Genomic DNA, 17,520 nt, shown 5'->3' on the forward strand with positions numbered 1-17,520 from the left:
TCGATATATACTATCACAAACGCACCTATATAATCCTGTAAAGGCATCCTGCATTAAATGCAGCAGGGGCATTGCACAAGCCTGGTATTCATGCAAACCATGTTTGCTTCAGAATGCTGTCTTTCACTTATTTCCTTCCTTTACTTGGATCAAATGATATGCTCCAAGTAGGTCTAATTCAGTATATATTTGTGCATCTTTCACATGATCTAATAATATCATTATTAACAGTAAGGGCATATAGCAGGACAGTTGGGTTCTAGACGAGATCCAAATCAGGTTTCTTAAAGAGAGGGATGCTGGTAGCTGTCTTATAAGATGAGTGAAAAGTGGCATTGTCAAGAGAGGATGATCTCTTACATTATATTGTGCAAGCAACGAGGTATTAAAGGGAATGACGATGTTTGGCCATGTATTATAAGCAATAAAATACCCCCACCAAACACAAAAACGATATTGCAAGTCACCTTGGCATTCCAGCCCCGTTCCTCTATTTGGTCATGAAAATCCTTAATGACTGTCAATATCCTCAAGAATGTACTTTAGGAGGTACTTTATCCCATGTATAATGCCTGATGTACACATGCACACACCAAACAAGGAAGAAATACTCTGGATATTTCTAGCTATTACCAATGTGTGCTGATTCAGGTCCTGATTGTGAGGTGCATGCAAAAATAGAAAGGTGTCCTTCCTTGAAGGAAGGACTTCCCAACATTTCACCAGTTTCTCTTGGAATCAACCACTTTTTATTCTCGAGTCCACGTCCTCACTCTATGGGTTGGCAACTGTCCTAGTTAACGCACAAACCGCTGAGCTGCTAGAGCGTGCTGATTCTGCTCAGGCATCACCTCAATTGCACCTAAAAAGTAGGTGCAAACGTATGGCATTTATGAGCTGTCTTTAGTGTAGAAAAGAGATGTGGCATTCTATGTGTTAGCTTTTGTATTAGAATGCCTTCAAAAGATGTTACACAAGTAGGCCACAAGATGGCAGAATGAGCCAACAGTGCATCCAACATGCTAAATGCTGGACTTCCTAAATGATGCTTTCTGGTCTGCTCCACATTCCTACTTTGCAGAGTGCTGCCGAAGGATCTGTAAACTATGCAACACTACAGGAGCTCATTCGGATGCCATGGTAATTGTGACATAAAAATACGACATTCACTCCTCCTCATCCTCCCACTAAATTCTGAGGGTGATGGGGGAATGTATGGGAGGAAGCGCTGCATCTAGCCTAAATGCAAAATTCAAAAGACACATTTCTAGAGTTCTGAAAGTGTCAGCGAGCCTGCAGACACTCTAGGCCTGATTCTGAGGTGCATGCAAAAACAGGACAGTGTTCTACCAGGAAGGAGGAACGCTTTTCTTAAAAGCACCTTATTCTAACCAAGAAAGTCTGTGGGGCATGGACATGAAAGCCTTGGCTTTTAAATGTGCCTGATATATGGCCTGGTAATGACCCTGGCAACCACCAGGAAGGCAACACAGGGACTGCAAGGGTATTCTCCTGGCAGAGCCCTGCTTTTGTTTGTCAAAAAAGATGTTAAAATACGACTCCTGTTAGATGTTGTTCAAATCTACTGCACATGTTTTTGCTTTCTGAAAATAGCATTTCCCAGACTGCAGCAACCTTTTTCTAAGTTTCTGAAAGCTTAAGGGCACATTCACAAATTAAAAAAAGTGTCAGTCTTTAAAGAAATGCTGGTAGTGCCAACTAGAACACATGTTTCCCTCAAAACAAGATATTTTAGCAGCTTTTTCTGCAGGAAAGCATAACATCTCACCTCTGATCCTTCCACCCACCTCAAAATGAGGTACTGGAAACTGGAGGAAAAAATGTCCCCATGCCTTTTATCATGTGCTCAGAATCCGACCTCAGCAGCACTTTCTATAATGTAGAAATGTGTCCAAAGGCCCGATTCTGAGGTGAATGCTAAAATAGGAACGTTTTCTTCCATGAAAGAAGAACACTTTACTTAAATGCACCATATTCTGTCAAAGTGAAAATATGGCGGCAGCCTGGCATAAAAGTCTCAACTTTTGCATCTGCCTCATCTACGGCTTAACAACAGCCCTAGCAGCCATCAGAAATGCAAGGCAGTCACATGTAGGCGATTCTCCTCCCAGCAGCACTGGCTTAGCTCGTGAATAAAAGGACAACACGTCTGAGGTGCCGTTAAAATCCATTGCACACTTTTTCCCTTTATAAACATAGCATTTCATAGACTGCAGCACCACTTTTCTAGTTTGCTGAAAGCTTAAGGACACTTTCTAAAATTGGAAAAATGGCAGTCTTTGAATAAATGCTTGCAGTGCCACTGGAGCACATATTTCTAGAAAAAGGATAGATTGGAGCAGCTTTTGCTGATAGAAAGCACAACATCTCCCTTCCAATTCTTCCACCCACCTCAGAATGGTGGTGGTGCTAGAAATTGGAGGGGAGAATGACAGTGTTCTTCTTACGTTTATCATGAGCTCTGAATCGGGTCGCAAGCCGTGTGGAAAGAGAACATATTTTACACTAGCCTAGATGCTTTCACGGTGCACTCTTAGGCCATCTTGTGGCATAACTTTGTATTATAATTTAATGGGCCTGTTTTAGAAAGATCTTAATTGGCAAAACGTCTGCAAGGAATGCTGACTCTTTTCTTGAGAACGGCACCTCAGGGTTGCCGTAGAGTTGCCATCTTTTGTAGGGGCAAATATGACGCTGGGGCGAGCAGAATGAGCATGCACTGGCTGCTCTGCACTTTATGTGGCATCTAGGGCTGTTGTCAGGCCGTAAACTGCTGACAGGAAGTTTTATCATGAGTGGCGGATTACATGTGAGTCCACCACTTCCATATTGCAGCAGAATATGGTGCCATTTAGAAAAGTGTTGCTCTGTCACAGAATGCCACTTTACTAAATGTGCACCGTTCTCAGATTCAAGCCCTCCGTATAGTAATTTGGTTAAGGAGGGGTCTGCATGTGGTAAACCTGCAGTGCTTTTTCTGCCTTCACTTTACTTTCCATTATTTTTCTTAGTAGTCATCACTAGAGCTGGGTGGGCTGGCCCGAGCCCCACCTAGGGCTCTGGCCTGATGGCCTGACCCACCTCTCCGGCCAGTGCCCGCCCACCCCTTCTATAAAAAAAAAAAAAAAGAATGCGCTCTGTTCTGCCTGTACTCCGGCCACCTGACCCGGACCTACCCTCCTGGGAGAGCACACCCTTCTCCGCCATCCGCCACTCTCCTGGCTTTCTGCATCCAACAGCACGCATTGCACGTTCACCTCTTCTGACGCAGCATCTCTCAGTGTAGCTATTTTACTATGGCCGCACTGTGCTGCTGTGAGGCCCTGAACCACATTCTGTCCTTTTGGTTATTCATGATGTTGAAAAAATCGGCCTCCGCTCCCACTTTTTGCAGGCAATTTGTATGCATTCTGGGTTTTTATATGTATTTTCTGTACTAACACAAGGATGTCATAAGTTTGAAATAGTTGGCTATTTATTCAATATTTAACATTACGCAACACTAAGATAAGGTAGCATTTATTACTTTACTATTTAAAATTACCAGAATAAATATATTGTACTTGTTTGGTATTTGCTGCAACCATTGCCTATGTGTATCTATGATTAGGGTCCTGTATTAACAATACTAGAATTTAATGCAGAGGCGTAGACATGGTAGGGCCTGAGCAGCAAGGCCCACCCAAAATCTGCAAATGCCCACTCAGCAGTGCCTTGTGGTCATTTGCAGATGCTAATGTCTCTGCGATGGGCCCAACTACATTAGCTTCAGACCCCACTTGATAGACAATCCTGGCTACGCCTCTGACATAATGTTTTCTTTAGATGAGAATTCCTTTTAACATAATGAGTAGTTTATTATCGATCTCCCAATCTCCCCTGACATCTTGTTGCCAACATTATAAACACTACCCCTTGTAGGGACTGTCCATCAAATGTATTTAATATGTGATGTCATCAGTGATGTCATCAATGATATTTGTGATGTCATCCTTCATGTACTGGGTGTTTGTCTTAGCAGTGCCCGGTGATGGTGCAAGTTATGGTTGCTTCGCATACCATAACTGGTGAATTTCTGGGGGATTTTGATTTCACCTGTAACCATAACGTCCCTTTAACAACGTTTTTTCAGTGAATTTCATGGGTTTTTACCAGTGCACCCTAATTTGCTACAACTTACTATTATCATACCCCAATATAGCAACATTTGTCTCCAATTTAGAAACTCTAAATTCCCCACCTTCTAGCATAATTTTTAACAAGTCTAAATACGTTTTGCAACTTTTTACACAGTTTTTGTGATCGCCTATGTTCGCGAACGTCTAACGTCATCGCAGACTTTCCGGACAGTGGCACGTGACCAATGCGCGTATCGCATGATGACATGTTTGTGAAAGGATTGACACTTCACGAATGGGACCGTGCTTTGCGAACAGTTCAGAATTGCATTTTCCAGCTCATCTAGGAACTCATCTAGGAACTTTGAAGCTCAAAATGTACCCTTGCACAGCTTCTATACCTATCCTTACTCATTATCCATTAACAATCTAACACACTGCACATACATGGAGAAATATTAGGAAAACTGTTATTTATCTCAAAAACGGCATCAGCTATTCCCATCCCTCCTCCCCAAGAGCCACCACCACCAGCTGCAGGACCTACACAACGAAAGAAGGGCATTACTTCAAAAGACAATCAAGAAGACCAGAAAGATGAGTTGAAAGAAGTGCCTACCTCTGGCACCCAGAAGGAAACATGGGTGTGGCAGTTCTTTACCCCAATTGGAAATGTACCAAAGGCTAAAGCTACCAAAGTGAAATGCACAGAGGTCGCAGACCACCAGGGCAGTACTCCTACGGGACCACCACCATGTGGCACCACACCCAATTCAACCACTGCAATGCTCTCAGAAAGGGTGTTCATTTCTTAGGAAGTAGTAGGCTGTGTTCCTCTACCATGTCTTCCTCAACCAATGCTGTAACCACACAGTGTTACGCTCACCTGGCTCCCACAGGGGCGTTGATCAGACCCGGACAGCTGCGGTCTCCACCCACGTGATGCGTAGTGCAGCGATGACTGATTAGATCTGCCCTCCTAATCTTGTCTGCTTAACCCATAGAAATATTCTCCTGCAAGTGGAGAGATGGATTTAGCCACTAGTGGATTCAAGTGATGGCACCCCGACAGTCCTCCCCAACTAATCACCTCCAAAATGCCCTCACAGCGATCTCACCTTATATTCTTGAAAGATGAGCTCTCCATCCTGCGTGGATTTGCAGGGGCGCGTCGATTCCGGTTACTTCACTGGTTTGAAGGCTCGGGAGAGTTCCGGAGAGTATTGACTCTGAGGTTCCTGGTGAGGACCAGTAAGTATTAAGGTCATAGAGTTCAATATGTCCGATGTTCACTCTTGTTCCCCCCTTCCTTTCTTGTCTTGCAGCTGGCTCGTGAAAAGATGCTCTTGTGGCAGCTGGTGGCGCTCACGTAAGAGTCTGTATTACCCGGCGCTGTCCGGTAAATGTTGCACGTGGAAAACGTGTTGTCTTGTCTCTCTTTACAGATGCGGCATGTGAAAATATGGAGAGTCACAAAAGGATGCCTCCGGTGGTAAATCGGGTAAATCTATGGTGGTAAGAATTATATTTGTTGGTTCCCTCGGCTCACCTTCTGGTTTTCTTTTGTCTCCTAGGTGCCGAAGTTTGGCGAAGAAATGATGGAGGCAGCGCCGACCCGAAGGATGCTGTGAGGACTGGTTAGTATGGTGCGGCGCTGCAGCTGGAGGTGCGGCGCATGCAGAAATGATGTTCTTTACAGGTCCGGAGACGAGATGGATCCAGAATCAGGTGTGGAATAGAAATAAGTTAATTTTCTAACCTTGTCCCTTTCTTTCCTCTTTGTTTTAGGAGCTCCCGATTCGAGGCGGGCGTGGCAGAAGACTGGATGATGCAGGCTGCAGGCACGGTGAGCGTTACGCTGCTGTATGCAGAATAACGCGAAGCGTGTGTTGCTGGTCAGGCGTGGTTTAAATATCCTCAAAAGTAGCCCCTGGTAAGAAGTCCCTAGAACCACACCCGAGTAAAAAATAGTCCCTTTAGAAAAATAGTCCTTTTCAGGCTTCATGTTGGATTGGAGTCATTTGCAGCATGGTCTGCCTGAGGTAAGTAATGACTATGAGCCTGGCGCCTTAGGTGCCAGGACTGATTTCTACTATGAGCCTGGTGTCTAAGGCACCAGGACTGAACCCAGATAGCCCCTAGCCGGGGCTGCTGAGGTTTTACTAAATGTCTAGATGACTGCTCCCGGGGCTGATGGGCTTGGTCCGGATGCCTGGGGGTAGGCATCATGACAGCACCCCCCCCCCCAAGGCCCCTCCTAAAGTTGCTCTTCCCCTGGGCCCTGGTTTGTCTGGGAAGTTCCGATGGAATCTTTTCACCAACCGAGGTGCATGGACGTGGTCGCTAGGTTCCCATGACCTTTCTTGTGGTCCGTAGCCCTTCCAATAGATTAAATACATTTTTTTTAATTTAACCATCTTGGAGTCCAGGATATTTTTTACCTCGAATTAAGGTTCTCCATCTATCAAGATGGGGTCGAGTGGTTTGGTTAATCTTGTTCCTGGTTGAACTGGTTTTAAAAGTGAAACATGAAAGACAGGATGAATGCGCATATTAGAGGGTAATTCCAATTTGACGGCTACCGGATTGATGATGGCCTTAATAGTGTAAGGTCCCAAATATCTAGGATTAAAAGTCTGAGTTCCCTTTAGAGGTATGTGTTTTGTAGCCAACCAAACTTGATCCCCAATCTGCTATTGTGGAGTTTCACTACTATGTTGATCAGCTTTTTTCTTATATTTCTCTTTTGCTTGTTTCAAATGTTCTGTTGCCTCTTTAAAGGCTTGTGTAATAGTAGAATGCAAATGACTAACTGCAGGCATTTCTAAATGCTGAGGCGAATCTAGTTCTGAGGTTCGAGGGTGATGTCCATATATGGTATAAAAGGGGCTTTGTCCGGTTCCTGAATGTACAGAGTTATTGTATGCATACTCGGAAATCCATAAAATGTCTTTTCAATTACTTTCGGTCTCGTGTAGCATGCAACGTAGGTACTGTTCAAGGGTCTGGTTGGTCCTCTCCGTCTGACCATCGGTCTGGGGATGATGACTGGTTGATAACCTCACGTCGATTTGCGCCAGTTGACAACATTTCTTCCAAAAATGTGAAATGAATTGACTACCTCGGTCAGAGACTAATACGGAAGGATATCCGTGTATTCAAACAATGTTTTCGAGGAACTCCTTGGCCAGAATTGAAGCAGAAGGTAATCCCTTTAGAGGAATAAAGTGGGCCATCTTGGAAAAAAGATCCACAATAACTAGAATGGTGTTAAACCCATTACATGGAGGTAGATGTGTAATAAAGTCAAACGATAAGGTGTGCCATGGTGTAGGTGGAATATCCAAAGGTTGTAAGAGGCCAGCTGTTTTTTCTTCTGACTTTTGTTTTGGGCGCAAATGCCACAAGACATTACAAATGACTTTACGTCTTTTCACCAGGTGGGCCACCAGAATTGTCTCTTAATTTTAGCTTCAGTTTTTGCGATACCTGGGTGTCCTTCCATCAGGGTGTCATGATAATTGGAGATGACTTGTAGTTCCTTGTGTGGTAGAAATAGTCACCCTTGATAATAAGGTAGGTCATTGGTGACTGAGTAGTCCGGGCCTTTCTTCACCCAGTCCTGCAGGGCTGTTGGATCGAAGAGTTGTTGGATCTTTACTTGAATGTCCTCTAGTGTCTGTAGAGTGGTAATGCCAAGAATTCTTTGTTCTGTAATTATAGGCACCGGTTCCGGGTTTGCATATGCTTCTCCCATCCCTATTCGGGATAAGGCATCTGCCTTGCCATTTTTACAACCTGGTCGATAAGTGATCACGAAATCGAACTCGGCAAAGAACAATGCCCATCGAAGTTGACGCGACGATTGGGCCTTAGCTGTTTTTAAATACTGCAAGTTCCGGTGATTGGTGATTAGCGTAATGGTATGCCTGGCACCGAGAAGACAATGCCGCCAAGCCTTGAAGGCGGATTTGATGGCTAATAATTCTTTATCGGTAACCGCATAGTTTAACTCGGGTGCCGAGAACTTTCTGGACCAAAATGCTACTGGGTGAAGTTGACCGGTTTCAAGATCCTTCTGGGACAGGACAGCTCCCATGGCTAAACTGGATGCATCAGTTTCAACTATGTATGGAAGTTCGGGCGTGGATGCTTTAAGACAGGTGCAGACGTGAATTTCGCTTTCAGCTCTTGGAAGGCCTTTTCAGCTTCTTCGGTCCACAAGAAGCATTTGTTTTTTCGCAAAAGTGCTGTGATAGGGTGTACAACATGTGAGAAATCCGGAATGAATCTGCGGTAGAAATTAGCAAATCCGAGCATGCTTTGTACCCTTTTAACTGAACTGGGTGATGGCCATTTGAGGATTGAGTCCACCTTTCGAGAGTCCATTCGGACTCCTTTTGGAGTCAGGATAAATCCAAGGAATTCAACTTCCGTAGCATGAAAAACGCATTTTTCCAATTTTGCATATAACTTGTGCTGGCGTAGTTTCTCAAGGACTGCACGAACGTGCTTCACATGGTCTGATTCTGAAGAGGAGTACACTAGAATATCATCGATATATACGACAACACAAACGTCAATGAGTTCACGAAGGACATCATTCATAAAATACTGGAAGGCTACTGGTGCATTGCACAACCCAAAGGGCATCACCTGGTATTCGAATAACCCGTACTTAGTGCGAAAAGCAGTCTTCCATTCGTCGCCTTTCTTTACACGTACCAAATGATATGCCCCTCGGAGATCTAATTTAGTGTAGATGCAAGCGTCCTTTACTTGGTCTAGTAATTCGGGGATCAGAGGCAATGGGTATCGGTTCTTAACCGTGATCTGATTTAATGCGCGGTAGTCTATGCACGTTCTGAGATCACCTTCCTTTTTAGGCACGAAGAACAAAGCTGAAGATGCAGGGGACTTGGATGGACGAATGAAGCCATTAGCAAGGTATTGGTCCAAGTATTGTCGTAGGTGAAGGTTTTCAGGTTCTGTAAGGGCGTAGATCCTACTACATGGAGGTTGTGCACCAGGTATGAGATCGATTTGACAATCGTATGATCTGTGAGGTGGTTGGGTGTTTGCCTGTTCCTTTTGGAAAACATCCTGGAATTCTTGATATTCCTGAGGTAACTGCACGACTGGAGTAGCGACTGTGGCCAGGCCTTGGTTCAAGGGTTTTTTCGGGTAACAAGTATGTGCACAATCCGGGAAGGTTATTCTCTTCTCTCGCCAATCAATACAAGGATTATGTGTTTCCAACCAAGGTATCCCCAGTATTATTTGGAACTGCGGGGCTTTGATTAAATCAAACACAATAGTCTCTCGATGCCCATCCTGACCCAATAGTGTCATCTCTGCGGTGGAATGAGTTACAGGCCCAGAGGCAATTTCAGTTCCATCGACTGTGGTGATGACATCCGAAGTGGTCTTTTTGCAGAGAGATAGATTCATCCTAGAAGCCAACTCGTGGTCCACATAGTTTCCTATGGCCCTGCTATCAATGTATGCCCTCACTGAGTGCATACGTGATGGCTGCCTTGGATCTATAAGGACCATTGGTATGATGAAGTGCGAGGTCTGAGTATCCTTCTTCAAGCTCAGCAAGCGGACCTCTACGCTTGTCGGGCGTGGTCGTTTCCCGAATCAGGCTCTGTTTGATTTTTATCAGCAACTCCGACTACTTTTTTAGATGTTTTTATAGGGCAATCCCATAGAAAATGTCCTGAGGCCCCACAGTACAGACACAATTGCATCTGCCATCTTCTTTCTCTTTCCTTTTGAGTGTAGGGTCCCTTGACCCCCCCGATCTGCATCGGTTCTGATACATCTGTTCCTTTGAGGGTAACATTGGGTTTAACCAATACCCGATTCTCGAACTTAGCTCGATCAGCCGTTCTATTCTGAAGTCGGTGGTCTAACTGGACCACTAAGTCTATATATTCTGCACAATCCTGAGGTGGGTTCACAACCTGGGCCAAAACGTCTTTGAGTTCACCCCGAAGTCCACGATGAAATAATGTAAATCGTTTTACCTCTGGCCATTTGGTTTCCACCACTAACCTATTGAAAGTGGCGATATAGGTTAGTAGATCCTAGTTACCTTGTCATAATGATAAAAGTTTGTTATCCAGAGCCTGTTCCTGTGAATGTCTGGCAAATAGTCTTTCCATGCTCAATTGAAAACCTTGAAAATCCCGAAGAAGAGGGTCATCCTGGTTAACTAATGGAATTGTCCAATCCGCTGCGCTGCCACTAAGATATGATAGTACAAAGGCTACTTTGGTTTGGTCGTTCAGAAAAGCTCCAGGTCTGCATAAAAAGTGCAAGCGGCATTGGTTCATAACCACGGCGAACTTTATTGGGTCCCCAGCAAAACTTTCGGGTGGAGCTAAAGGAATGCTCCCTGGTAGAACCACTTGCACAGGATTGCTCGATGAAACAGGAGTTGGATTCCCCCCGAGTCCAGGTAATGGTGTTTGCCCAGCTTGGTTTTGCAGTAATTGTCTAGCAAGATCATCAGTGCGCTCCTTTGACACAATCAGTCTCTTGGCGCGCGGAGTGCACTTCTGCCCTAAGTTCGCCTAACAATAGGGCTAGTTGGTTGGTTTCTGAGGTTTCCATAACGCCCGGGTGGGGATTTGTAGATAGGCTTTGCGTTCTGTTACGCTCACCTGGCTCCCACAGGGGCGTCGGTCGGACCCGGACAGCTGCGGTCTCCATCCATGTGATGCGTAGTTCAGCGATGACTGACTGGATCTGCCCTCCTAATCTTGTCTGCTTAACCCGTAGAAATATTCTCCTGCAAGTGGAGAGATGGATTTAGCCACTTGTGGATTCAAGTGATGGCACCCCGACAGTCCTCCCCAACTAATCACCTCCGAAATGCCCTCACAGCAATCTCACCTTATATTCTTGAAAGATGAGCTCTCCATCCTGCGTGGATTTGCAGGGGCCTGTCGATTCCAGTTACTTCACTGGTTTGAAGTCTCGGGAGAGTTCCGGAGAGTATTGACTCTGAGGTTCCTGATGAGGACCAGTAAGTATTAAGTTGATAGAGTTCAATATGTCCGATGTTCACTATTGTTCCCCCCTTCCTTTCTTGCAGCTGGCTTGTGAAAAGATGTTCTTGTGGCAGCTGGTGGCGCTCACGTAAGAGTCTGTATTATCCGGCGCTGTCCGGTAAATGTTGCACGTGGAAAACGTGTTGTCTTGTCTCTCTTTACTGATGCGGCATTTGAAAATATGGAGAGTCACAAAAGGATGCCTCCACTGGTAAATCAGGTAAGTCTATGGTGATAAGAATTATATTTGTTGGTTCCCTCGGCTCACCTTGTGGTTTTCTTTTGTCTCCTAGGTGCCGAAGTTCGGCGAAGAAATGATGGAGGCAGCGCCGACCCGAAGGATGCTGTGAAGACTGGTGAGTATGGCGCGGCGCTGCAGCTGGAGGTGCTGCGCGTGCAGAAATGATGTTATTTACAGGTCCGGAGACGAGATGGATCCAGAATCAGGTGTGGAATAGAAATAAGTTTGTTTTCTAACCTTGTCCCTTTCTTTCCTCTTTGTTTTAGGAGCTCCGGATTCGAGGCGGGCGTGGCAGAAGACTGGATGCAGGCTGCAGGCATGGTGAGCATTACGCTGCTGGATGCAGAATAACGCGAAGCGTGTGTTGCTGGTCGGGTGTGGTTTAAATAGCCTCAAATGTAGTCCCAGGTAAGAAGTCCCTAGAACCACACCCGAGTAAAAAATAGTCCCTGTAGAAAAATAGTCCCTTTCAGGCTTCATGTTGGATTGGAGTCATTTGCAGCATGGTCTGCCTGAGGTAAGTAATGACTATGAGCCTGGCGCCTTAGGTGCCAGGACTGATTTCTACTATGAGCCTGCCGCCTAAGGTGCCAGGACTGAACCCAGATAGCCCCTAGCCGGGGCTGCTGAGGTTTTACTAAATGTCTAGATGCCTGCTCCCGGGGCTGATGAGCTTGGTCCAGATGCCTGGGGGTAGGCATCATGACAAACAGCCTACTTCTTTGGGACTCAGAATCCCACTGGCTACCTTGCAAGCGATAAAAGAGGCTGTTGATCCATATATTCCGAAAACAACAGTACTCTGAAATTGCTGCCTCCTGCAGAGTGATGTGTTGCAGTATGTGCAAAGTGCTTTTGAAGCTGTAATCAAGGAGCATGAGAAACACTGCCCTCTAGTTTAGAGAAACACTGCTCTAGCACACGCACAACATCTTCTCCTGTCCACCTACCCCTCCATATCTGTGGTTAGTGCCCCTTCTCTCATTTCCCTCCCCATCTTACTTTCTGGCCTCTCGAGCAAAACCATTTCTTGTTTTAAAAAAAACATTTTAAAAAGTTCCTTTAGAAACCACCTTTCACAGTTAAAAAGTAGAACTAAAACATAAGCTTATAGACTCTATCTACTTTACATTTTTCAGTAAAGTAGTTAGATTCAATAACATTCCCCAACATTCCCATTATCATTGTCGATTATGCTAAAGGAAATAATGGACAATGTATACTAGAGAAAAAGAGAAAATCACAGAAACAAATTTCTCTGAAATTCTTCTCTCTAGCATACAATAAACAACATAATCCAATGCACATTATAACTATCCACTGTCTCCACATTCCCCTGTCTAGCCCATGCCTTATTAGAAAACCAGGATTGCACATGCACACCATCACACAAAGCATCCCTTCTACTCTTTTTACTAGTATGTTTCCAACACTCCCTAATTCCCAATCACACATATATCCACCAATTACTTAAAAGAACCCTACATATAGCCCATCAACATATTAAACTTCCTCCCACCAACTGCCACTTAACAAATCTTTTACTTCTACATTCCCCATACTTCTACCAACATATTGTACGTAGTGCTCCTATACATGCACATATGCATTGTGCAGTGACAGAAGTGTATAAATAAAGGGGCAGTATGGATGGACAAGTGCTTGTGGGAGCTCAGGAGGGCAGTGCCAAGGGATGCCAAGCTGGGAGGCCACTAGCTAACTGCTGGGTCAGAGGAGTCCCAAGGGTGGGGTACATCTTAACCGTAACGTCCCTTTAAAGTTTTTCTGTCAATTGAATACGTTTTCATAAGTGAAAATGTTTCATAATGTTACATATATGAGTTATTCATAATTCCTCTTTTAACATATATTAAAGAACTATAAACCTCATATTTTTTGCAACACATACCTATGTAAGTCGTTATCAGCAGTGCATACCCCTATAGGCAAATCAGAGTACACATTTGTCCTTGCCAAAGGCCAGGCCCTCTGCCCACATCAGAAAAGTTATATCCCTATTTTCTGTACTTACGTTTCGACAACAAACACAGGAAACAATTCCGAAAGCATCCTTTCAGTTCTTGTTAATGCTCCTCGCGCAACTTTGCTGCAATCCCGTCGAGCACTCGGGCTGCAGCCGCAAGTAGATTTTTTATTTCCAATTTAACCCTACAGCTTCGCCATGCCGCATGCCCCAATAAGTAAATCAGAGGAGGCATTTGTCCTTGCCGAGGGCCATGCCCATTGCCCAAACACCAAACTTATATCACTATTTTCTGTGCTTACATTTGGACACTTTGGTAAAATAAAATACAAAACAGATTTGCCAAACCATGCTTTCAGGTGCTTGCTGATGTGCTGCGTGCAGGTTTGTTGTAATTGAGTACACCACTTCAAGCTGTAGCCACAAGCAAAATATTTCTTCCCATTGAAACCTAGGGTTCGGCAATGCCGCATGCCCCAATAATCAAATCGGTGTACACGATTATCAATTAATTACACATCCGTAGAATCTGTAGATCACTGCACTTCATCTACTACTTTAAACAGATCACCCTGCTGCTGGTGATGGATTTCTTTTGTAAAGGTGCTATTCCTTGTTTAAGTGTTAGGTTTTGAATAGGATAGTGAGCCCTGTTCACCTCAGCGCTGGGTTATTCAATAAGTAACTGTTGTCGTAATGAAGCCGTCTTCAAAACCATTCTTGATGCTATATTTATTGTTAGAAGTCAGCCGACACGTGATTGGACTCTCTAGGGTCTTTGACATAGCATATGGATTGTGCCTCAGTCATTGCTGCCAGATTGTGGAAATTAGTCTGGCATCCAATCCCAATATCTTGTCCCACTATGGTCGCATATAAGGGTGGTTAATGATCTGAAGGTGAGGCCTGGTGACCACTCGGGCACCTGGATCGGTGTGCTTGGTAATTATCTGCTGATTAGCATTGTCTTGGAGTGTATGTAGCGATAGTCAGGGGCGATCTGTTGATGCAATCCTGTGCAGCGTTTCGGGTTGTAGCCATGGACAGAATTTATTTTCCCATTCAAATCCATCCCAATTTTTAAAAAACCTCACCACATAGCCAGTCCCTATTAGCCATGTCCACTTTAACCCCATTGCCAGTCCCTTGTGGTCATGGCCAGTAGCCAGATTATCCAGTAGCCTTGGACTCGGACAATCTGGCCACTGCCCACGGCCACCGGCATTACCTCAGTCACCAAACATATATCACTATTTTTTGTACCTACATTATAACACTTTTCAAGAGCACCAAATGTATAAGCCTTTCAAATATTTTGTGACGCCTCTCTGATTTTGTTCCCTCTTGGCAAAACAGCACCAAACGTTGTACAATCATTCAAGGTCACCCGTAGAATGATATCACAATATTTCATTGAGTGCCACAAAAGTTATACACCATCCAAAAACTGCTTTTCACCAACCATGTAATGCAAAAATATGATGGATGCCCAAGAACTTCTAAGATGTTCACGAACATCACAGTGCTGTCCCCGAACTGTTTGCGGACATCGGAGATGAAAAACCACCCGTTCCTGGCTTTTTATGGCTATATCCCATCCTATCCACATCTCCCCTCACATCCCCAGAGATGGTTTAATTAGTTTGACAAGTGCAATGTTGTGTTTTTTAATATGCTTTTACTACGATGTTCGTGGACACCGGCCTCTGTCCGCGAGTCCAACATGGCGGGTGTTTCCCAAAAATATGACGCAATTTTTTATCAACCGATCAGCAAGCGCGTCCGATGTCCGCGGACATCACAGCGGTCCCTGCACCAATCGGAAGCCCGTCCGCGGACCCAACAGGGAAGTGAGTCTGCGGACAGGACCCAGTTATCACTAATTTAGTATTACCTACTTCTTGGCCGTTTAAAAAAAAAAGACTCAACAGATTTGCACCAAATTTACAAAAGCACGCTTTCGGGACCGAGCCGTCACTCCTGCCGCAAATTTGGTGAAAATCCGTCCAGCGATTTGGGCTGTAGGCATGAGCAAATTCTTTTTTCCATGGCATCTATGGGATGAACCACACATTTTGGGCCCCCCCCTATAACTTTGCCCCCCCAGGACGGAGCCACACCAAACTAAACAGGATGGGGGCCATAAACTATCTTTGCAAAGTCTAGTGATGAATCGTCTAGGGCGGGGGGAGTTATAAGCCTCCCAAAAAGCACTCTTCCTATGGGTTTAGCAACTTAACCATAACTACAGGGTCGCTACTGCCAGCCCTGTAATATGTATATAACGTAATGTGCATGAATGAGTGAGTGAATGATATGCGTGGCTGCCTGGGTGTGCCTGTGTGAGTGTATGGTGAAAGGGTGTACACTTAAATGTATGGATGGCTGGGTGTGCATGTGTGTGTATGGTGAATGGTGTGTGCTTGTGTTCAGGGGGTGCAACGAAACCTACATTTCGGGGGGCTAATGCTTCAAATGGTGGGAGAGGCGCAAACATCACAGGCGGTGGGGGAGGGGCAAACTATTTGTGTAGAAGCATCTAACTTCTTTATGCTTTCTAATTAGACTATTCTAGTGCAGATTCAATGTTACAAGCAGTTAACTCTCTCCTTTAAACCTGAAAGCACAGACTTATGGACTGCTGTGAGAATAAGCGGTCACCTGTCCCCTCTCTATCCTTCCAATCACTACTCACACTGCAGGTACTAAAACCACATCACGAATCGAATTGCCAAAAAAATTATGCATTTGAAGCAGGTACGAACAGGGCAATGCTTTACATTAGTAATTGCTGGGCCTTTGTTAACGCCCTAACCCAGGCGCTGTTTAACATCTGCGTCCTGTTCTGTCCAGCAACGGTTCTTTAGGTCAGCCAGGTCGAGTCAACATAGACCAACTTTCCAGGGGGGGGCTGAAACCCAGTCGGATCAAGGGTGTTGCACCACTGTTTGATTATTTATTGGTAATCTTATTACTCCTAGCCCTATTTATATATATATAATATAGTTTTGGGGGTTGTAGCAGGGGCTGGGAGATAGAGGGGGATTTGTGGGTCGGTGAGGTGGGGCGGGGATTGTCCGATAAATAGTTAGGTCATGCAGAGAGGATAGCTATGGGGCAACAAGCTCGCCTTGGAAGCAAGATGACACGGAGCAACACAGGTTCGATCCCCGGATCCGCACTTAGAAAACTTTGGGTATTAATCGCGTTGTAAATAACCAATCATATCGTATCATATCATGTCCAGGGTAAGCAGACATGATATGTGGTTTTAGTGGCTATAGAGGTACTTAGGTGCAGCCAGTCTAGTCATTTCTTAATTTGGTTTGACTTTTTTTAATTGGGCATCTCTGATAGAGCAGCCCTGCTAAGTGTAATTACCTACTAGACTGGCATTTGGGTGCTGCCAGTCTAGCTGTTTCCTACTGTGGCATGGTATTTTTCTCTGGGCTTCTGTGATAAAACATACATAGTAAGTGTTATTGCTTCAACTGACATTTTGGTGCAACCAGTCTAGGGATGTCTAAATGTGGCCTGGCATGCTTTTCTCTAATATGCTACTATGTGTCTAGACTGGTCTATAATGTGCAACCAATTGGACATGTGTTCATTGTTGCATGGCATTTTTAATAGCAAAGCATTAAATTGATTAAAGCATTAATGTTCCTGTGCACTGTTGGTGACTTGCATGTATTGGATTTTAGGATTGCTGTTACCCTACAAAACTATCGCAAATGCTCTGGCTTTTTTAGCCAATTTTTCTGAGAAAGAGTGCTGTATAGTGCATTAAAACACACACACATATGCATATATATATGACACGGCCCGCGGTAGTGGGCGTGTAGTTATGGTTAAGTTGCTAAACTCATAGAAAGAGCCCTTTTTCAGCATCTTCTAACTTCGCTCCCCCTGGAGGAATCCTCACCAAACTTTACAAAAAAAGTTTATGGGCGGCTTTGATTTTTTCGGCAAGTTGGGTGAGTTTTCGTGCAGGGGGGGCAAAGTTATAGGGAGGTCCCAAAAAAATGTTTTTTCCCATAGACTGAATGGGGAAAAACTTGCACACGGTTACAGCCCGAACAGCTGGACAGATTT

The sequence above is a fragment of the Ambystoma mexicanum genome, chromosome 1p, assembly GCF_040938575.1.
Source record: "Ambystoma mexicanum isolate Mex_15411 chromosome 1p, UKY_AmexF1_1, whole genome shotgun sequence".
Taxonomy (NCBI): domain Eukaryota; kingdom Metazoa; phylum Chordata; class Amphibia; order Caudata; family Ambystomatidae; genus Ambystoma; species Ambystoma mexicanum.